This window comes from Carcharodon carcharias, chromosome 35, assembly GCF_017639515.1.
Source record: "Carcharodon carcharias isolate sCarCar2 chromosome 35, sCarCar2.pri, whole genome shotgun sequence".
NCBI classification, from domain to species: Eukaryota; Metazoa; Chordata; class Chondrichthyes; order Lamniformes; family Lamnidae; genus Carcharodon; species Carcharodon carcharias.
In genome coordinates this window covers 2,338,798-2,365,550 of record NC_054501.1, presented here as the reverse complement: position 1 = coordinate 2,365,550, position 26,753 = coordinate 2,338,798, and positions in this window count along the sequence as shown.

The following is a 26,753-nucleotide window of genomic DNA, read 5'->3' as shown; positions in this document are numbered from 1 at the left end:
TATCTATAATATACACAGGGAAGGCTATTCTCTATAATATTAACAGGGGCTGCCATTCTCTATAATATACACAGGGACTGCTATTCTCTATCATATACACATGGTCTGCTATTCTCAATAATATACACAGGGGCTGATATTCTCTACAATATACACAGTGGCTGCTATTATCTATAATATACAGAGGGAATGCTATTCTCTATAATATACACAGGGGCTGTGATTCTCTATAATATACACAGTGTCTGCTATTCAGTATAATATAGACAGGAGCTGCTATGCTCTATAATATACACAGGGGCTGATATTCTCTATAATATACACAGCGGCAGCTATTCTCTATCATACAGACTGTGGCTGCTATTCACTTTACTATACAATGGGATTGCTATTCTCTTTAAATTACACAGGGGCTGTTATGCTCTATAATATACAGAGGGACTGGTATTCTCAATAATATACACAGGGGCTGATATTCTCTACAATATACACAGGGGCTGCTATTCACTACACTATACACTGAGACTGCTTTTCTCTATAAATTACACAGGGGCTGTTATTATCTATAATATACACTGGGACAGCTATTCTCTATAAATTACACTGGGACTGCTGTTCTCTATAATAGACACAGAGGCTGCTCTTCATTATAATGTACACATGGACTGCTATTCTCTATAATATTCACATTGGCTGCTCTGCTCGATAAGAAACAGAAAGGTAATGCTATTCTCTATAATATACACAGCGGCTGCTATTCTCAATAATATACTCATGGTCTGCTATTCTCTATAATATACACAGGGACTGCTATTCTCTATAATATACACAGGGGCTGATATTCTCTTTAATATACAAAGCGGCAGCTATGCTCTATAATATACACAGGGGCTGCTATTCACTATACTATACAATGGGATTGCAATTCTCTATAAATTACACAGGGGCTGTTATGCTCTATAATATACACAGGGACTGCAATTCTCAATAATATACACAGCGGCTGATATTCTCTACAATATACACAGGGGCTGCTATTCTCCATATTATACACTGGGATTGCTATTCTCTATAATTTACACAGGGAATGCTATTGTCTATAATATACACAGGGACTGCTATTCTCTATATTATACACTGGGACAGCTATTCTCTATAAATTACACAGGGACTGCTGTTCTCTATAATATACACAGAGGCTGCTCTTCATTATAATATATACAGGGACTGCTAATCTCTATAATATTCACATGGGCTGCTATGCTCGATAAGAAACAGACAGGTAATGCTGTTCTCTATAATATACACAGCGGCTGCTATTCTTTATAACATACACATGGTCTGCTATTCTCTATAATATACACAGGGACTGATATTCTCTATAATATACACAGGGGCTGATATTCTCTGCAACATACACAGCGGCAGCTATTCTCTATAATATACACAGGGGCTGTTATTCTCTATAATGTACACTGGGACAGCTATTCTCTATAAATTACACTGGGACTGCTGTTCTCTATAATATACACAAAGGCTGCTCTTCATTATAATATACATAGGGACTGCTATTCTCTATAATATTCACATGGGCTGCTCTGCTCGATAAGAAACAGACAGGTAATGCTATTCTCTATAATATAAACAGCTGCTGCAATTCTCAATAATATTCACATATTCTTCTCTTCTCTATAATATACACAGGGACTGCTATTTTCTATAATATACACAGGGGCTGATATTCTCTACAATATACACAGTGGCTGCTATTATCTATAATATACAGAGGGAATGCTATTCTCTATAATATACAGAGGGGCTGTGATTCTCTATAATATACACAGTGTCTGCTATTCAGTATAATATAGACAGGGACTGCAATTCTCAATAATATACACAGCGGCTGATATTCTCTACAACATACACAGGGGCTGCTATTCTCCATATTATACACTGAGATTGCTATTCTCTATAATTTACACAGGGAATGCTATTCTCTATAATATACACAGGGACTGCTATTCTCTATAATATACACAGGGGCTGCTTATTCTCTATTATACACAGGGGCTGCTATTCTCTATAATATAAACAGCGGCAGCTATTCTCTATAATTTACACAGGGGAAGCTACTGTCTATAATTCACACACGGGGTGTTATTCTCTATAATATACACAGCGGATGCTATTACCTATCATATACACATGGTCTGCTATTCTCTATAATATACACAGGGACTGCTATTCTCTATAATATACACAGGGGCTGATATTCTCTATGATATACACAGCGGCAGCTATTCTCTATAATACAGACTGTGGCTGCTATTCACTTTACTATACAATGGGATTGCTATTCTCTTTAAATTACACAGGGGCTGTTATGCTCTATAATATACAGAGGGACTGGTATTCTCAATAATATACACAGGGGCTGATATTCTCTACAATATACACAGGGGCTGCTATTCACTACACTATACACTGAGACTGCTTTTCTCTATAAATTACACAGGGGCTGTTATTATCTATAATATACACTGGGACAGCTATTCTCTATAAATTACACTGGGACTGCTGTTCTCTATAATAGACACAGAGGCTGCTCTTCATTATAATGTACACATGGACTGCTATTCTCTATAATATTCACATGGGCTGCTCTGCTCGATAAGAAACAGAAAGGTAATGCTATTCTCTATAATATACACAGCGGCTGCTATTCTCAATAATATACTCATGGTCTGCTATTTTCTATAATATACACAGGGACTGCTATTCTCTATAATATACACAGGGGCTGATATTCTCTTTAATATACAAAGCGGCAGCTATTCTCTATAATATACACAGGGGCTGCTATTCACTATACTATACAATGGGATTGCAATTCTCTATAAATTACACAGGGGCTGTTATGCTCTATAATATACACAGGGACTGCAATTCTCAATAATATACACAGCGGCTGATATTCTCTACAATATACACAGGGGCTGCTATTCTCCATATTATACACTGGGATTGCTATTCTCTATAATTTACACAGGGAATGCTATTCTCTATAATATACACAGGGACTGCTATTCTCTATAATATACACAGGGGCTGCTTATTCTCTATTATACACAGGGGCTGCTATTCTCTATAATATAAACAGCGGCAGCTATTCTCTATAATTTACACAGGGGAAGCTATTGTCTATAATTCACACAGGGGGTGTTATTCTCTATAATATACACAGCGGATGCTATTACCTATCATATACACATGGTCTGCTATTCTCTATAATATACACAGGGGCTGCTATTCACTATACTATACAATGGGATTGCAATTCTCTATAAATTACACAGGGGCTGTTATGCTCTATAATATACACAGGGACTGCAATTCTCAATAATATACACAGCGGCTGATATTCTCTACAATATACACAGGGGCTGCTATTCTCCATATTATACACTGGGATTGCTATTCTCTATAATTTACACAGGGAATGCTATTCTCTATAATATACACAGGGACTGCTATTCTCTATAATATACACAGGGGCTGATATTCTCTATAATATACACAGCGGCAGCTATTCTCTATAATTTACACAGGGGATACTGTTATCTATAATTTACACAGGGGCTGTTATTCTCTATAATATACACATGGTCTGCTATTCTCTATAAAATACACAGGGACTGCTATTCTCTATAATATACACAGGGGCTGCTATTCTCTATTATACACAGGGGCTGCTATTCTATATAATATAAACAGCGGCAGCTATTCTCTATAATTTACACAGGGGATGCTATTGTCTATAATATACACAGGGGCCGTTATTCTCTATAATATACACAGCGGATGCTATTACCTATAATATACACATGGTCTGCTATTCTCTATGATATACACAGGGACTGCTCTTCTCTATAATATACACACGGACTGCTATTCTCTATAATTTACACAGGGACTGCTGTTCTCTATAATATACACAGGGGCTGCGATTCTCTATATGAAAAGTTCAGGTAATGCTATTCTCAATAGTATACACACCGGTTGCTATTCTCTATAATATACATAGGGACTGCTATTCTCTATAATTTAGAGAGTGGCTGCTATTCTATATTATACATAGGGACTGCTGTTCTCGATAATATACACAGAGGCTGCTCTTCATTATAATATACCCAGGGGCTGCTATTCTCTATAATATACACAGTGGTTGCTATTCTCTATAATATACACAGCGGCTGCTATTCTCTATAATATACACAGTGGCTGCTATTCTCTATAATATACACAGTGGCTGCTATTCTCTATAATATACACAGGGACTGCTATTCTCTATAGTTTACACAGGGACTACTATTCTCTATGATTTACAGAGGGGCTGCTATTCACTATAATATACACAGGGGTTGGTATTCTCTATAATTAAAACAGGGACTGCTATTCTCTATGATATACACAGGGGCTGATATTCTCTATAATATACTCAGCAGCAGCTATTCTCTATAATTTACACAGGGGCTGCTATTCTCTAAAATATACACAGGGGCTGTTATTCTCTATAATATACACAGCGGCAGCTATACTCTATAATATACACAGGGGCTGCTATTCACTATACTATACACTGGTACTGCTATTCTCAATAATATACACAGGGGCTGCTATTCTCTACAATATACACAGGGACTGCTATTCTCTATATTATACACTGGGACAGCTTTTCTCTATAAATTACACAGGGACTGCTGTTCTCTATAGTATACACAGAGGCGGCTCTTCATTACAATATACACAGGGACTGCTATTCTCTATAATATTCACATGGGCTGCTATGCTCGATAAGAAACAGACAGGTAATGCTATTCTCTATAATATAAACAGCTGCTGCAATTCTCAATAATATTCACATGGTCTGCTATTCTCTATAATATACACAGGGACTTCTATTTTCTATAACATACACAGGGCTGCTATTCTCTATAACATACACAGGGGCTGCTATTCTCTATAATATACACAGGGAAGGCTATTCTCTATAATATACACAGGGGCTGCTTTTCACTATAATATACACAGCGGCTGCTATTCTCTACAATATACACAGGGCCTGCTATTCTATAATATACATAGGGACCGCTATTCTCTATAATATACACAGGGGCTGATATTCTCTACAATATACACAGTGGCTGCTATTATCTATAATATACACAGGGAAGGCTATTCTCTATAATATTAACAGGGGCTGCCATTCTCTATAATATACACAGGGACTGCTATTCTCTATCATATACACATGGTCTGCTATTCTCAATAATATACACAGGGGCTGATATTCTCTACAATATACACAGTGGCTGCTATTATCTATAATATACAGAGGAAATGCTATTCTCTATAATATACACAGGGGCTGCGATTCTCTATAATATACACAGTGTCTGCTATTCAGTATAATATAGACAGGAGCTGCTATGCTCTATAATATACACAGGGGCTGATATTCTCTATAATATACACAGCGGCAGCTATTCTCTATAATACAGACTGTGGCTGCTATTCACTTTACTATACAATGGGATTGCTATTCTCTTTAAATTACACAGGGGCTGTTATGCTCTATAATATACAGAGGGACTGGTATTCTCAATAATATACACGGGGCTGATATTCTCTACAATATACACAGGGGCTGCTATTCACTATACTATACACTGAGACTGCTTTTCTCTATAAATTACACAGGGGCTGTTATTATCTATAATATACACTGGGACAGCTATTCTCTATAAATTACACTGGGACTGCTGTTCTCTATAATAGACACAGAGGCTGCTCTTCATTATAATGTACACATGGACTGCTATTCTCTATAATATTCACATGGGCTGCTCTGCTCGATAAGCAACAGAAAGGTAATGCTATTCTCTATAATATACACAGCGGCTGCTATTCTCAATAATATACTCATGGTCTGCTATTCTCTATAATATACACAGGGACTGCTATTCTCTATAATATACACAGGGGCTGATATTCTCTTTAATATACAAAGCGGCAGCTATGCTCTATAATATACACAGGGGCTGCTATTCACTATACTATACAATGGGATTGCAATTCTCTATAAATTACACAGGGGCTGTTATGCTCTATAATATACACAGGGACTGCAATTCTCAATAATATACACAGCGGCTGATATTCTCTACAATATACACAGGGGCTGCTATTCTCCATATTATACACTGGGATTGCTATTCTCTATAATTTACACAGGGAATGCTATTGTCTATAATATACACAGGGACTGCTATTCTCTATGATATACACAGGGGCTGCTTATTCTCTATTATACACAGGGGCTGCTATTCTCTATAATATAAACAGCGGCAGCTATTCTCTATAATTTACACAGGGGAAGCTATTGTCTATAATATACACAGGGGCTGTTATTCTCTATAATATACACAGCGGATGCTATTACCTATCATATACACATGGTCTGCTATTCTCTATAATATACACAGGGACTGCTATTCTCTATAATATACACAGGGGCTGATATACTCTATAATATAAACAGCGGCAGCTATTCTCTATAATTTACACAGGGGATGCTATTGTCTATAATATGCACGGGGCTGTTATTCTCTATAATATACACAGCGGATGCTATTACCTATAGTATACACATGGTCTGCTATTCTCTATGATATACACAGGGACTGCTCTTCTCTATAATATACACACGGACTGCTATTCTCTATAATTTACACAGGGACTGCTGTTCTCTATAATATACACAGGGGCTGCGATTCTCTATATGAAAAGTTCAGGTAATGCTATTCTCAATAGTATACACACCGGTTGCTATTCTCTACAATATACATAGGGACTGCTATTCTCTATAATTTAGACAGTGGCTGCTATTCTATATTATACATAGGGACTGCTGTTCTCGATAATATACACAGAGGCTGCTCTTCATTATAATATACCCAGGGGCTGCTATTCTCTATAATATACACGGTGGTTGCTATTCTCTATAATATACACAGCGGCTGCTATTCTCTATAATATACACAGTGGCTGCTATTCTCTATAATATACACAGGGATTGCTATTCTCTATAATTTACACAGGGAATGCTATTCTCTATAATATACACAGGGACTGCTATTCTCTATAGTTTACACAGGGACTACTATTCTCTATGATTTACAGAGGGGCTGCTATTCACTATAATATACACAGGGGTTGGTATTCTCTATAATTAAAACAGGGACTGCTATTCTCTATGATATACACAGGGACTGATATTCTCTATAATATACACAGCGGCAGCTATTCTCTATAATTTACACAGGGGCTGCTATTCTCTAAAATATACACAGGGGCTGTTATTCTCTATAATATACACAGCGGCAGCTATACTCTATAATATACACAGGGGCTGCTATTCACTATACTATACACTGGTACTGCTATTCTCTATAAATTACACGGGGCTGTTATTCTCTATAATTTACACAGGGACTGCTATTCTCAATAATATACACAGGGGCTGCTATTCTCTACAATATACACAGGGACTGCTATTCTCTACATTATACACTGGGACAGCTTTTCTCTATAAATTACACAGGGACTGCTTTTCTCTATAGTATACACAGAGGCGGCTCTTCATTACAATATACACAGGGACTGCTATTCTCTATAATATTCACATGGGCTGCTATGCTCGATAAGAAACAGACAGGTAATGCTATTCTTTATAATATCCACAGCAGCTGCTATTCTGTATAATATACACATGGTCTGCTATTCTCTATAATATACACAGGGACTGCTATTCTCTAAAATATACACAGGGACTGCTATTCTCTATAACATACACAGGGGCTGCTATTCTCTATAATATACACAGGGGCTGATATTCTCTATAATATACTCAGCGGCAGCTATTCTCTATAATTTACACAGGGGATGCTATTCTCTATAATATACACAGGGGTTGCTATTCTCTATAGTATACACTGGGACTTCTATTCTCTATAATTTACACAGGGGCTGCTATTCTCTATATTATACACTGTGACAGCTATTCTCTATAAATTACACAGGGACTGCAGTTCTCTATAATATACACAGAGGCTGCTCTTCATTATAATATACACAGGGACTGCTATTCTCTATAATATTCACATGGGCTGATATGCTCAATAAGAAACAGACAGGTAATGCTATACTCTATAATATACACAGCGGCTGCTATTCTCTATAATATGCACATTGTCTGCTATTCTCTATAATTTACACAGGGACTGCTATTCTCTATAATATACACAGGGGCTGCTATTCTCTATAACATACACAGGGGCTGATATTCTCTACAATATACACAGGGGCTGCTATTATCTATAATATACACAGGGAAAGCTATTCTCTATAGTATACACAGGGGCTGCCATTCTCAATAATATACACAGTGTCTGCTATTCAGTATAATATAGACGGGGCTGCTATTCTCTATAATATACACAGGGGCTGCTATTCACTATACTATACACTGGGACTGCTATTCTCTATAAATTACACAGGGGTTGTTATTCTGTATAATATACACAGGGACTGCTATTCTCAATAATATACACAGGGGCTGATATTCTCTGCAACATACACAGCGGTAGCTATTCTCTATAATATACACAGGGGCTGCTATTCACTATACTATACACTGGGACTGCTATTCTCTATAAATTACAAAGGGGCTGTTATTCTCTATAATGTACACTGGGACAGCTATTCTCTATAAATTACACTGGGACTGCTGTTCTCTATAATATACACAAAGACTGCTCTTCATTATAATATACATAGGGACTGCTATTCTCTATAATATTCACATGGGCTGCTCTGCTCGATAAGAAACAGACAGGTAATGCTATTCTCTATAATATAAACAGCTGCTGCAATTCTCAATAATATTCACATGGTCTGCTATTCTCTATAATATACACAGGGACTTCTATTTTCTATAATATACACAGGGCTGCTATTCTCTATAACATACACAGGGGCTGCTATTCTCTATAATATACACAGGGAAGGCTATTCTCTATAATATACACAGGGGCTGCTTTTCTCTATAATATACACAGCGGCTGCTATTCTCTACAATATACACAGGGCCTGCTATTCTATAATATACATAGGGACCGCTATTCTCTAGAATATACACAGGGGCTGATATTCTCTACAATATACACAGTGGCTGCTATTATCTATAATATACACAGGGAAGGCTATTCTTTATAATATTAACAGGGGCTGCCATTCTCTATAATATACACAGGGACTGCTATTCTCTATCATCTACACATGGTCTGCTATTCTCAATAATATACACAGGGGCTGATATTCTCTACAATATACACAGTGGCTGCTATTATCTATAATATACACAGGGGCTGCAATTCTCTATAATATACACAGGGGCTGCAATTCTCTATAATATACACAGTGTCTGCTATTCAGTATAATATAGACAGGAGCTGCTATGCTCTATAATATACACAGGGGCTGATATTCTCTATAATATACACATCGGCAGCTATTCTCTATAATACAGACTGTGGCTGCTATTCACTTTACTATACAATGGGATTGCTATTCTCTTTAAATTACACAGGGGCTGTTATGCTCTATAATATACACAGGGACTGGTATTCTCAATAATATACACAGGGGCTGATATTCTCTACAATATACACAGGGGCTGCAATTCTCTTTTACATACACAGTGGCTGCGATTCTCTATAATATACACAATGTCTGTTATTCACTATAATATAGACAGGGGCTGCAAAGCTCAATAATATAGACAAGGAATGCTACGCTCTATAATATACACAGGGGCTGCTATTCTCTATAATATACACAGCGGCTGCTATTCTCTATAATATACACAGGGGCTGCTATTCTATAATATACATAGGGACCGCTATTCTCTATAATATGCACAGGGGCTGCTATTCTCGATAATATACACAGGGATTGCTATTTTCTATAATATACACAGGGACTGCTCTTCTCTGTAATATACACACGGACTGCTATTCTCTATAATTTACACAGGGACTTCTGTTTTCTATAATATACACAGGGGCTGCGATTCTCTATATGAAAAATTCAGGTAATGCTATTCTCAATAATATACACACCGGTTGCAATTCTCTATAATATACATAGGGACTGCTATTCTCTATAATTTACACAGGGGCTGCTCTTCTCTATAATATAGACAGTGGCTGCTATTCTATATTATACATAGGGACTGCTTTTCTCGATAATATACACAGTGGCTGCTCTTCATTATAATATACCCAGGGGCTGCTATTCTCTATAATATACACAGTGGTTGCTATTCTTTATAATATACACAGGGGCAGCTAATCTCTATAATATACAAAGCGGCTGCTATTCTCTATAATATACAGAGGGGCTGCTATTCTCTATAATATATACAGTGGTTGCTATTCTTTATAATATACACAGGGGCAGCTAATCTCTATAATATACACAGCGGCTGCTATTCTCTATAATATACACAGGGACTGCTATTCTCTATAGTTTACACAGGGACTACTATTCTATTTAATTTACAGAGGGGCTGCTATTATCTATAATATACACAGGGGTTGGTATTCTCTATAATTTACACAGGGACTGCTATTCTCTATAATATACACAGGGGCTGCTATGCTCGATAAGAAACAGACAGGTAATGCTATTCTTTATAATATGCACAGCGGCTGCTATTCTCTATAATATACACATGGACTGCTGTTCTCTGTAATATACAAAGGGGCTGCTAATATCTATAATATACACATGGTCTGCTATTCTCTATAATATACATAGGGGGTGATATTCTCTACAATATACACAGGGGCTGATATTCTCTCCAATATACACAGGGGCTGCTATTCTCTATAATATACACAGTGACTGCTATTCTCTATAATATACACAGGGGCTGCTATTCTCTATAACATACACAGGGGCTGCTATTCTCTATAATATACACAAGGACTGATATTCTCTATAATATACAAAGCGGCAGCTATTCTCTATAATTTACACAGGTAATGCTGTTCTCTAGAATATACACAGCAGCTGCTATTCTCTATAATATACAGAGGTAATGCTATTCTCTATAATATACACAGGGGCTACTATTCACTATACTATTAACTGGGACTGCAATTCTCTATAAATTACACAGGGGCTGTTATTCTCTATAATATACACAGGGACTGCTATTCTCAATAATATACACAGGGGCTGATATTCTCTACAATATACACAGGGGCTGCTATTCTCTATATTATACACTGGGACAGCTATTCTCTATAAATTACACAGGGACTGCTGTTCACTATAATATACACAGGGGCAGCTATTCTCTACAATATTCATATGGGCTGCTATGCTCGATAAGAAACAGACAGGTAATGCTATTCTTTATAATATCCACAGCGGCTGCTATTCTCTAAAATATACACATGGTCTGCTATTGTCTACAATATACAAAGGGACTGCTAATCTCTATAATATACACAGGGGCTGCTATTCTCTATAACATACACAGGGGCTGCTATTCTCTATAATATACACAGGGGCTGATATTCTCTATAATATACACAGCGTCTGCTATTCTCTATAATATACACAGGGGCTGCTATTCTCTATAATATACACAGGGGCTGATAATCTCTATAATATACACAGCGGCAGCAATTCTGTATAATTTACACAGGTAATGCTATTCTCTATAATGTACACAGGGGCTGCTATTCACTATACTATAACCTGGGACTGCTATTCTCTATAAATTACACAGGGGCTTTTATTCTCTATAATATACACAGGGACTGCTATTCTCAATGATATACACAGGGGCGGATATTCTCTATAAATTACACAGGGACTGCTGTTCTCTATAATATACACAGGGACTGCTATTCCCTATAATATTCACATGGGCTGCTATGCTCGATAAGAAACAGACAGGTAATGCTATTCTTCATAATATCCACAGCGGCTGCTATTCTCTATAATATACGCATGGACTGCTGTTCTCTGTAATATACAAAGGGGCTGCTAATATCTATAATATACACATGGTCTGCTATTCTCTATAATATACATAGGGGGTGATATTCTCTACAATATACACAGGGGCTGCTATTCTCTATAACATACACAGGGGCTGCTATTCTCTATAATATACACAGGGACTGATATTCTCTATAATATACACAGGGGCTGCTATTCTCTATAACATACACAGGGGCTGCTATTCTCTATAATATACACAAGGACTGATATTCTCTATAATATACAAAGCGGCAGCTATTCTCTATAATTTACACAGGTAATGCTGTTCTCTAGAATATACACAGCAGCTGCTATTCTCTATAATATACACAGGTAATGCTATTCTCTATAATATACACAGGGGCTGCTATTCACTATACTATAAACTGGGACTGCAATTCTCTATAAATTACACAGGGGCTGTTATTCTCTATAATATACACAGGGACTGCTATTCTCAATAATATACACAGGGGCTGATATTCTCTACAATATACACAGGGGCTGCTATTCTCTATATTATACACTGGGACAGCTATTCTCTATAAATTACACAGGGACTGCTGTTCTCTAAAATATACACAGGGGCAGCTATTCTCTATAATATTCACATGGGCTGCTATGCTCGATAAGAAACAGACAGGTAATGCTATTCTTTATAATATCCACAGCGGCTGCTATTCTCTATAATATACACATGGTCTGCTATTCTCTACAATATACAAAGGGACTGCTATTCTCTATAATATACACAGGGGCTGCTATTCTCTATAACATACACAGGGGCTGCTATTCTCAATAATATACACAGGGGCTGCTATTCTCTATAATATACACAGGGGCTGATATTCTCTACAATATACACAGGGGCTGCTATTCACTATACTATACACTGGGACTGCTTTTCTCTATAAAATACACAGGGGCTCTTATTCTCTATATTGTACACTGGGACAGCTATTCTCTATAAATTACACTGGGACTGCTGTTCTCTATAATAGACACAGAGGCTGCTCTTCATTATAATATGCACAGGGAATGCTATTCTCTATAATATACACATGGGCTGCTATTCTCAATAAGAAACAGACAGGTAATGCTATTCTCTATAATATACACAGCGGCTGCTATTCTCTAAAATATACACAGGGGCTGCTAATCTCTATAATATACACAGGGGTTGCTATTCTCTATAATATACACTGGGACTGCTCTTCTCTATAATATACACAGGGACTGCTATTCTCTTTAATATTCACATGGGCTGCTATTCTCTATAATTTACACAGGGACTGCTGTTCTCTATAATATACACAGGGTCTGCAATTCTCTATATGAAAAATTCAGGTAATGCTATTCTCAATAATATACACACCGGTTGCTATTCTCTATTATATACATAGGGACTGCTATTCTCTATAATTTACACAGGGGCTGCTATTCTCTATAATATACACAGGGACTGCTATTCTCTATAGTTTTCACAGGGACTACTATTCTCTATAATTTACAGAGGGGCTGCTATTCAGTATAATATACACAGGGGTTGATATTCTCTATTATTTACACAGGGACTGCTATTCTCTGCAATATACACAGGGGCTGATATTCTCTATAATATACACAGCGGCAGCTATTCTCTATAATATACACAGGGGCTGCTATTCACTATACTATACACTGGGACTGCTATTCTCTATAAATTACACTGGGGCTGTTATTCTCTATAATATACACAGGGACTGATATTCTCAATAATATACACAGGGGCTGATATTCTCTACAATATACACACGGGCTGCTATTCTCTATATTATACACTGGGACAGCTATTCTCTATAAATTACACAGGGACTGCTGTTCTCTATAATGTACACAGAGGCTGCTCTTCATTACAATATACACAGGGACTGCTATTCTCTATAATATTCACATGGGCTGCTATGCTCGATAAGAAACAGACAGGTAATGCTAATCTTTATATTATCCACAGCGGCTGCTATTCACTATAATATACACATGGTCTGCTATTCTCTATAATATACACAGGGACTGCTATTCTCTACAATATACACAGGGGCTGCTTTTCTTTATAACATACACAGGGGTTGCTATTCTCTATAATATACACAGTGGCAGCTATTCTCTATAATATACACAGGGATTGCTATTCTCTATAATTTACACAGGGAATGCTATTCTCTATAATATACACATGGTCTGCTATTCTCTATAATATACACAGGGGCAGCGATTCTCTATAATATACACAGGGGCTGCTATTCACTATAATATTCACAGGGGTTGGTATTCTATATAATTTCCACAGGGATTGCTGTTCTCTATAATATACACAGGGGCTGATATTCACTATAATATCCACAGTGGCAGCTACTCTCTATAATTTACACAGGGGCTGCTATTCTCTAAAATATACACAGGGCCTGTTATTATCTATAATATACACAGCGGCTGCTATTCTCTATAATATAGACAGGGGTGCTATTCTCGGTAATATACATTGGGGCTGCTATTCTGTATAATTTACACAGGGGCTGCTATTCTCTAAAATATACACAGGGCCTGTTATTCACTATAATATACACAGCGGCTGCTATTCTCTATAAAATAGACAGGGGTGCTATTCTCTGTAATATACATTCGGGCTGCTATTCTGTATAATTTACACAGGGGCTGCTCTTCTCTATAATATACACAGAGGTTGCTCTTCATTATAATATACACAGGGACTGCTATTCTCTATAATATTCACTTGGGCTGCTATTCTCAATAAGAAACAGACAGGTAATGCTATTCTCTATAATATACACAGTGGCTGCTATTCTCTATAATATACACAGGGGTTGTTATTCTCTCTGATATACACAGGGATTGCTCTTCTCAATAATATACACAGGGACTGCTATTCTCTATAATATACACACGGGTTGCTATTGTCTATAATCTCCACAGGGAAGGATATTCTCTATAATATACACAGGCGTGCTATTCTCTGTAATATACATTGGGGCTGCTATTCTCTATATATTACACAGGAACTGCTGTTCTCTATAATATACACAGAGGCTGCTCTTCATTATAATATACACTGGGACTGCTATTCTCTATAATATACACATGGGCTGCTATTCTCAATAAGAAACAGACAGGTAATGCTATTCTCTATAATATACACAGCGGCTGCTATTCTCTAAAATATACACAGGGGCTGCTAATCTCTATAATATACACAGGGGTTGCTATTCTCTATAATATACACTGGGACTGCTCTTCTCTATAATATACACAAGGGCTGCTATTCTCTGTAATATACACAGGGGCTGCTATTCTCTTTAATATACACAGGGGCTGCTATTCTCTATAATATACACAGGGTCTGCTATTCTCTATAATATACACAGGGACTGCTATTCTCTATAATATACACAGGGGCTGCTATTCGCAGTAATATACACAGGGACTGCTATTCTCTATAATATACACAGGGGCTGCTATTCTCTGCAATATACACAGGGGCTGCTATTCTCTATAATATACACAGGGGCTGCTATTCTCTATAATATACACAGGGGCTGCTATTCTCTATAATATACACAGGGGCTGCTATTCTCTATAATATACACAGGGGCTGCTATTCTCTGTAATATACACAGGGGCTGCTATTCTCTATAATATACACAGGGGCTGCTATTCTCTGTAATATACACAAGGGCTGCTATTCTCTATAATATACACAGGGGCTGCTATTCTCTGTAATATACACAGGGACTGCTGTTCTCTATAATGTACACAGAGGCTGCTCTTCATTACAATATACACAGGGACTGCTATTCTCTATAATATTCACATCGGCTGCTATGCTCGATAAGAAACAGACAGCTAATGCTAACCTTTATATTATCCACAGCGGCTGCTATTCACTATAATATACACATGGTCTGCTATTCTCTATAATATACACAAGGACTGCTATTCTCTACAATATACACAGGGGCTGCTTTTCTTTATAACATACACAGGGGCTGCTATTCTCTATAATATACACTGCGGCAGCTATTCTCTATAATTTACACAGGGGATGCTATTCTCTATAATTTACACAGGGATGCTATTCTCTATAATTTACACAGGGGATGCTATTCTCTATAATTTACACAGGGGCTGCTATTCTCTATAATATACACATGGTCTGCTATTCTCTATAATATACACAGGGGCAGCGATTCTCTATAATATACACAGGGGCTGCTATTCACTATAATATTCACAGGGGTTGGTATTCTATATAATTTCCACAGGGACTGCTGTTCTCTATAATATACACAGGGGCAGATATTCACTATAATATACACAGTGGCAGCTACTCTCTATAATTTACACAGTGGCTGCTATTCTCTAAAATATACACAGGGCCTGTTATTATCTATAATTATACAACATGCGGGCTGCTATTTCTCTATTATATAGACAGGGGTGCTATTCTCTGTAATTATACAATTGGGGCTAGCTATTCTTTGTATAATTTACACAGGGCTCACTTCTCTATAATATACACAGAGTTGCTCTTCATTATAATATAGAACAGGGACTGGCTAATCCTCTATAATATTCCATCGGCTTGCTATTCTCAATAAGAAACAGACAGGTAATGCTTTTCTCTATAATATACACAGTGGCTGCTATACTCTAAAATATACACAGGGGCTGCTATTCTCTATAATATACACAGTGTCTGCTATTCAATATAATATAGACAGGAGCTGCTATGCTCTATAATATACACCGGGGCTGATATTCTCTATAATATACACAGCGGCAGCTATTCTCTATAATATACACAGGGGCTGCTATTCTCTATAATATACACAGTGTCTGCTATTCAATATAATATAGACAGGAGCTGCTATGCTCTATAATATACACCGGGGCTGATATTCTCTATAACATACACAGGGGCTGCTATTATCTATAATATACACAGGGACTGCTATTCTCAATAATATACACAGTGGTTGCTATTCACTATAATATAGACAGGGGCTGCCATTCTCAATAATATACACAGGGGATGATATTCTCTACAATATACACTGGGGCTGCTATTCTCAATTAGAAACAGGCAGGTAATGCTATTCTCTACAATATATACAGGGGCTTTTATTCTCTATAATATACACAGCGGCTGCTATTCTCTATAATATACACAGGGAAGGCTATTCTCTATAATATGCACATGGTCTGCTATTCTCAATAATATACACGGGGCTGCTATTATCTATAATACACACAGGGAAGGCTATTCTCTATAATATACACAGGGGCTGCTATGCTCTATAATATACACAGGGGCTGATATTCTCTATAATATACACAGGGACTGCTATTCTCTATAATATGCACATGGTCTGCTATTATCTATAATATACACAGGGAAGGCTATTCTCTATAATATACACAGGGGCTGCCATTCTCTATAATATACACAGGGGCTGCTATGCTCTATAATATACACAGGGGCTGATATTCTCTATAATATACACAGGGACTGCAATTCTCTATAATATACACAGGGGCTGCTATTCTCTTTAAATTACACAGGGGCTGTTATTCTCTACAATATACACAGGGGCTGCTATTCACTATACTATACACTGGGACTGCTTTTCTCTATAAAATACACAGGGGCTCTTATTCTCTATATTGTACACTGGGACAGCTATTCTCTATAAATTTCACTGGGACTGCTGTTCTCTATAATAGACACAGAGGCTGCTCTTCATCATAATATACACAGGGAATGCTATTCTCTATAATATTCACATGGGCTGCTCTGCTCGATAAGAAACAGAAAGGTAATGCTATTCTCTACAATATACACAGCGGATGCTATTCTCAATAATATACACATGGTCTGCTATTCTCTATAATATACACAGGGAAGGCTATTCTCTATAATATACACAGGGGCTGCTATTCTCTATAATATACACAGGGGCTGCTATTCTCTATAATATACACGGGGGCTGCTATGCTCTATAATATACACAGGGGCTGATATTCTCTATAATATACACAGGGACTGCTATTCTCTATAATATGCACATGGTCTGCTATTCTCAATAATATACACAGGGGCTGCTATTATCTATAATATACACAGGGAAGGCTATTCTCTATAATATACACAGGGGCTGCCATTCTCTATAATATACACAGGGGCTGCTATGCTCTATAATATACACAGGGGCTGATATTCTCTATAATATACACAGGGACTGCAATTCTCTATAATATACACAGTGGACTGCTATTCTCTTTAAATTACACAGGGGCTGCTTATTCTCTATAATATACACAGGGACTGCTATTCTCTATAATATACACAGCGATTGATATTCTCTATATTATACACAGGGGCTGCTATTAATCTATAATATACACAGGGACTGCTTTTCTCTATAAATACACAGGGGCTGCTTATTCTCTATATCTGTACATAGTGGATTGCTTGTCTCTATAATTCACTGGGATCTGCTATTCTCTATAATAGACACGTGAGGCTGCTTTCTCTATTATATATGCACAGGGGATGCTATTCTCTATAATATTCACATGGAGCTTGCTCTGCTCGATAAGATAACAGAAAGGGAATGCTATTCTCTATAATATACACAGGGGCTGCTATTCTCTATAATATACACAGGGTCTGCTATTCTCCTATAAAATACACAGGGGACTGCTATTCTCTATAATATACACAGGGGCTGCTATTCTCTATAACATATACAGGGGCTGCGATTCTCTATAACATACACAGTGTCTGCTATTCACTATAATATAGACAGGGGCTGCTATGCTCTATAATATACACAGGGGCTGCTATTCTCTATAATATACACAGCAGCTGCTATTCTCTATAATATACACAGGGGCTGCTTTTCTATAATATACATAGGGACCGCTATTCTCTATAATATGCACAGGGGCTGCTATTCTCGATAATATACACAGGGATTGCTATTCTCTATAACATACACAGGGACTGCTCTTCTCTATAATATACACACGGACTGCTATTCTCTATAATTTACACAGGGACTGCTGTTCTCTATAATATACACAGGGTCTGCGATTCTCTATATGAAAAATTCAGGTAATGCTATTCTCAATAATATACACACCGGTTGCTATTCTCTATTATATACATAGGGACTGCTATTCTCTATAATTTACACAGGGGCTGCTATTCTCTATAATATACACAGGGACTGCTATTCTCTATAGTTTTCACAGGGACTACTATTCTCTATAATTTACAGAGGGGCTGCTATTCAGTATAATATACACAGGGGTTGATATTCTCTATTATTTACACAGGGACTGCTATTCTCTGCAATATACACAGGGGCTGATATTCTCTATAATATACACAGCGGCAGCTATTCTCTATAATATACACAGGGGCTGCTATTCACTATACTATACACTGGGACTGCTATTCTCTATAAATTACACTGGGGCTGTTATTCTCTATAATATACACAGGGACTGATATTCTCAATAATATACACAGGGGCTGATATTCTCTACAATATACACACGGGCTGCTATTCTCTATATTATACACTGGGACAGCTATTCTCTATAAATTACACAGGGACTGCTGTTCTCTATAATAGACACAGAGGCTGCTCTTCATCATAATATACACAGGGAATGCTATTCTCTATAATATTCACATGGGCTGCTCTGCTCGATAAGAAACAGAAAGGTAATGCTATTCTCTACAATATACACAGCGGATGCTATTCTCAATAATATACACATGGTCTGCTATTCTCTATAATATACACAGGGAAGGCTATTCTCTATAATATACACAGGGGCTGCTATTCTCTATAATATACACAGGGGCTGCTATTCTCTATAATATACACAGGGGCTGCTATGCTCTATAATATACACAGGGGCTGATATTCTCTATAATATACACAGGGACTGCTATTCTCTATAATATGCACATGGTCTGCTATTCTCAATAATATACACAGGGGCTGCTATTATCTATAATAAACACAGGGAAGGCTATTCTCTATAATATACACAGGGGCTGCCATTCTCTATAATATACACAGGGGCTGCTATGCTCTATAATATACACAGGGGCTGATATTCTCTATAATATACACAGGGACTGCAATTCTCTATAATATACACAGGGGCTGCTATTCTCTTTAAATTACACAGGGGCTGTTATTCTCTATAATATACACAGGGACTGCTATTCTCAATAATATACACAGCGGCTGATATTCTCTACAATATACACAGGGGCTGCTATTCACTATACTATACACTGGGACTGCTTTTCTCTATAAAATACACAGGGGCTCTTATTCTCTATATTGTACACTGGGACAGCTATTCTCTATAAATTACACTGGGACTGCTGTTCTCTATAATAGACACAGAGGCTGCTCTTCATTATAATATGCACAGGGAATGCTATTCTCTATAATATTCACATGGGCTGCTCTGCTCGATAAGAAACAGAAAGGTAATGCTATTCTCTATAATATACACAGCGGATGCTATTCTCAATAATATACACATGGTCTGCTATTCTCTATAATATACACAGGGACTGCTATTCTCTATAATATACACAGGGGCTGCTATTCTCTATAACATATACAGGGGCTGCGATTCTCTATAACATACACAGTGTCTGCTATTCACTATAATATAGACAGGGGCTGCTAAGCTCAATAATATAGACAAGGACTGCTATGCTCTATAATATACACAGGGGCTGCTATTCTCTATAATATACACAGCAGCTGCTATTCTCTATAATATACACAGGGGCTGCTATTCTATAATATACATAGGGACTGCTATTCTCTATAATTTACACAGGGGCTGCTATTCTCTATAATATACACAGGGACTGCTATTCTCTATAGTTTTCACAGGGACTACTATTCTCTATAATTTACAGAGGGGCTGCTATTCAGTATAATATACACAGGGGTTGATATTCTCTATTATTTACACAGGGACTGCTATTCTCTGCAATATACACAGGGCCTGTTATTCTCTATAATATACACAGCGGCTGCTATTCTCTATAATATAGACAGGGGTGCTATTCTCTGTAATATACATTGGGGCTGCTATTCTGTATAATTTACACAGGGGCTGCTCTTCTCTATAATATACACAGAGGTTGCTCTTCATTATAATATACACAGGGACTGCTATTCTCTATAATATTCACATCGGCTGCTATTCTCAATAAGAAACAGACAGGTAATGCTTTTCTCTATAATATACACAGGGGCAGCGATTCTCTTTAATATACACAGGGGCTGCTATTCACTATAATATTCACAGGGGTTGGTATTCTATATAATTTCCACAGGGACTGCTGTTCTCTATAATATACACAGGGGCTGATATTCACTATAATATACACAGTGGCAGCTACTCTCTATAATTTACACAGGGGCTGCTATTCTCTAAAATATACACAGGGCCTGTTATTCTCTATAATATACACAGCGGCTGCTATTCTCTATAATATAGACAGGGGTGCTATTCTCTGTAATATACATTGGGGCTGCTATTCTGTATAATTTACACAGGGGCTGCTCTTCTCTATAATATACACAGAGGTTGCTCTTCATTATAATATACACAGGGACTGCTATTCTCTATAATATTCACATCGGCTGCTATTCTCAATAAGAAACAGACAGGTAATGCTTTTCTCTATAATATGCACAGTGGCTGCTATACTCTAAAATATACACAGGGGTTGCTATTCTCTATAATATACACAGGGGATGCTATTCTCTACAATATACACAAGGACTGCTCTTCTCTATAATATACACAGGGGCTGCTATTCTCTATAATATACACAGGGACTGCTGTTCTCTATAATATACACAGGGGCTGATATTCACTATAATATACACAGTGGCAGCTACTCTCTATAATTTACACAGGGACTGCTGTTCTCTTTAATATACACAGGGGCTGCGATTCTCTACATGAAAAACAAAGGTAATGCTATTCTCAATAACATACACAACGGCTGCTATTCTCTATAATATACAAATGGACTGATATTCTCTATAATTTACACAGGGACTACTATTCTCTATAATTTACAGAGGGTCTGCTATTCAGTATAATATACACAGGGGTTGGTATTCTCTATTATTTACACAGGGACTGCTATTCTCTGCAATATACACAGGGGCTGATATTCTCTATAATATACACAGCGGCAGCTATTCTCTATAATATACACAGGGGCTGCTATTCACTATACTATACACTGGGACTGCTATTCTCTATAAATTACACTGGGGCTGTTATTCTCTATAATATACACAGGGACTGATATTCTCAATAATATACACAGGGGCTGATATTCTCTACAATATACACACGGGCTGCTATTCTCTATATTATACACTGGACAGCTATTCTCTATAAATTACACAGGGACTGCTGTTCTCTATAATGTACACAGAGGCTGCTCTTCATTACAATATACACAGGGACTGCTATTCTCTACAATAGTCACATGGGCTGCTATGCTCGATAAGAAACAGACAGGTAATGCTAATCTTTATATTATCCACAGCGGCTGCTATTCACTATAATATACACATGGTCTGCTATTCTCTATAATATACACAGCGACTGCTATTCTCTACAATATACACAGGGGCTGCTTTTCTTTATAACATACACAGGGGTTGCTATTCTCTATAATATACACAGGGACTGCTATTCTCTATAATATACACAGGGACTGCTATTCTCTATAATATACACAGGGGCTGCTATTCTCTATAATATACACGGGTTACTATTCTCTTTAATATACACAGGGGCTGCTATTCTCTTTAATATACACTGCGACTGCTATTCTCTGTAATATACACAGGGGTTGCTATTCTCTATAATATACACAGGGCTGCTATTCTCTATAATATACATAGCGCCTGATAATCTCTGTAATATACACAGGGCTGCTATACTCTATAATATACACAGGGGCTGCTATTCTCTATAATATACACAGGGACTGCTATTCTCTATAATATACACAGGGCTGCTACTCTCTATATATACACAGGGACTGCTATTCTCTATAATATACATAGGGCTGCTATTCTCTATAGTATACACAGGGACTGCTATTCTCTATAATTTACACAGGGCTGCTATTCCTATAATATACACAGGGCTGCTATTCTCTATAATATAGACAGGGGTGCTATTCTCTGTAATATACATTCGGGCTGCTATTCTGTATAATTTACACAGGGGCTGCTCTTCTCTATAATATACACAGAGGTTGCTCTTCATTATAATATACACAGGGACTGCTATTCTCTATAATATTCACTTGGGCTGCTATTCTCAATAAGAAACAGACAGGTAATGCTATTCTCTATAACATACACAGTGGCTGCTATTCTCTAAAATATACACAGGGGCTGATATTCTCTATAATATACACAGGGGCTGCTATTCACTATACTATACACTGGGACTGCTATTCTCTATAAATTACACTGGGGCTGTTATTCTCTATAATATACACAGGGACTGATATTCTCAATAATATACACAGGGGCTGATATTCTCTACAATATACACATGGGCTGCTATTCTCTATATTATACACTGGGACAGCTATTCTCTATAAATTACACAGGGACTGCTGTTCTCTATAATTTACACAGAGGCTGCTCTTCATTATAATATACACAGGGACTGCTATTCTCTATAATATTCACATGGGCTGCTATGCTCGATAAGAAACAAACAGGTAATGCTATTCTTTATATTATCCACAGCGGCTGCTATTCACTATAATATACACATGGTCTGCTATTCTCTATAATATACACAGGGACTGCTATTCTCTATAATATACACAGGGGCAGCGATTCTCTATAATATATGCTGGCATTGCTATTCTCTATAATATACACAGGGGCTGCTAATCACTATACTATACACTGGGACTGCTATTCTCTATAAATTACACAGGGGCTGTTATTCTCTATAATATACACAGGGACTGATATTCTCAATAATATACACAGGGGCTGATATTCTCTACAATATTTACAAGGGCTGCTATTCTCTATATTATACACGTGGACAGCTATTCTCTATAAATAACACAGGGACTGCTGTTCTCAATAATATACACAGAGGCTGCTCTTCATTATAATATACACAGGGACTGCTATTCTCTATAATATTCACATGGGCTGCTCTGCTTGACAAGAAACAGACAGGTAATGCTATTCTCTACAATATACACAGCGGCTGCTATTCTCAATAATATACACATGGTCTGCTATTCTCTATAATATACACAGGGGCTGCTATTCTCTATAACATATACCGGGGCTGCTATTCTCTATAATATACACAGGGAAAGCTTTTCTCTATAATATGCACAGGTGCGGCAATTCTCTATAATATACACAGTGTCTGCTATTCACTATAATATGCACAGGGGCTGCTATTCTCTATAATATACACAGCGGCTGCTATTCTCTACAATATACACAGGGGCTGCTATTCTCTATAATTTACACACCGGCTGCTCTTCTCTATAATATACACAGGGACTGCTATTCACAATAATATACACAGGGGTTGCTATTCTCTATAATATACACAGGGAAGGCGATTCTCTATAATATGCACAGGGGCTGCGATTCTCTATAATATACACATGGTCTGCTATTCTCTATAATATACACAGGGACTGCTATTCTCTATAACATACACAGGGGCTGCTATTCTCTAAAATATATTCAGGGGCTGATATTCTCAATAATATACACAGCGGAAGCTATTCTCTATAATTTACACAGGTAAGGCTATTCTCTATAATATACACAGCAGCTGCTATTTTCTATAATATACACAAGGGCTGCTATTCTCTGTAATATACACTGTGACTGCTATTCTCTATAATTTAAACAGGGGATGCTATTCTCTATATTTTGCACTGGGACAGCTATTCTCTATAAATTACACAGGGACTGCTGTTCTCTATCATATACACAAAGGCTGCTCTTCATTATAATATACACAGGGACTGCTATTCTCTATAATATTCACATGGGCTGCTATGCTCGATAAGAAAAAGACAAGTAATGCTATTCTCTATAATATACACAGCGGCTGCCATTCTCTATAATATACACATGGTCTGTTATTCTCTATAACATACACAGGACTGCTATTCTCTATAATATACACAGGGGATGCTCTTCTCTATAATATACACAGGGGTTGCTATTCTCTATAATATACACAGGGATTGCTCTTCTCTATAATATACACAGGGACTGCTATTCTCTTTAATATTCACATGGGCTGCTATTCTCAATTAGAAACAGGCAGGTAATGCTATTCTCTATAATATACACAGGGGCTTTTATTCTCTATAATATACACAGCGGCAGCTATTCTCTATCATTTACACAGGGACTGCTCTTCTCTATAATATACACACGGACTGCTATTCTCTATAGTTTACACAGGCACTGCTGTTCTCTATAATATACACTGGGATTGCTATTCTCTATAATTTACACAGGGAATGCTATTCTCCATAATATACACAGGGACTGCTATTCTCTATAGTTTACACAGGGACTACTATTCTCTATAATTTACACAGGGGCTGTTATTCTGTATAATATAAACATGGGCTGCTATTCTGTATAATATACACAGGGGCTGCTATTCTCTATAATATACACAGGGGCTGCTATTCTCTATAATATACACAGGGGCTGCTATTCTCTATAATTTATACAGGGAATGCTATTCTCCATAATATACACAGGGACTGCTATTCTCTACAATATACACAGGGGCTGCCATTCTCTATAATATACACAGTGTCTGCTATTCAATATCATATAGACAGGGGCTGCAATGCTCAATAATATAGACTGGAGCTGCTATGCTCTATAATATACAAAGGGGCTGATATTCTCTATAATATACACAGCGGCAGCTATTCTCTATAATATACACAGGGGCTGATATTCTCTACAATAAACACAGGGGCTGCTATTCCCTATATTATACACTGGGACAGCTATTCTCTATAAATTACACAGGGACTGCTGTTCTCTATAATGTACACAGAGGCTGCTCTTCATTACAATATACACAGGGACTGCTATTCTCTACAATAGTCACATGGGCTGCTATGCTCGATAAGAAACAGACAGGTAATGCTAATCTTTATATTATCCACAGCGGCTGCTATTCACTATAATATACACATGGTCTGCTATTCTCTATAATATACACAGCGACTGCTATTCTCTACAATATACACAGGGGCTGCTTTTCTTTATAACATACACAGGGGTTGCTATTCTCTATAATATACACAGTGGCAGCTATTCTCTATAATTTACACAGGGGATGCTATTCTCTATAATTTACACAGGGGCTGCTATTCTCTATAATATACACAT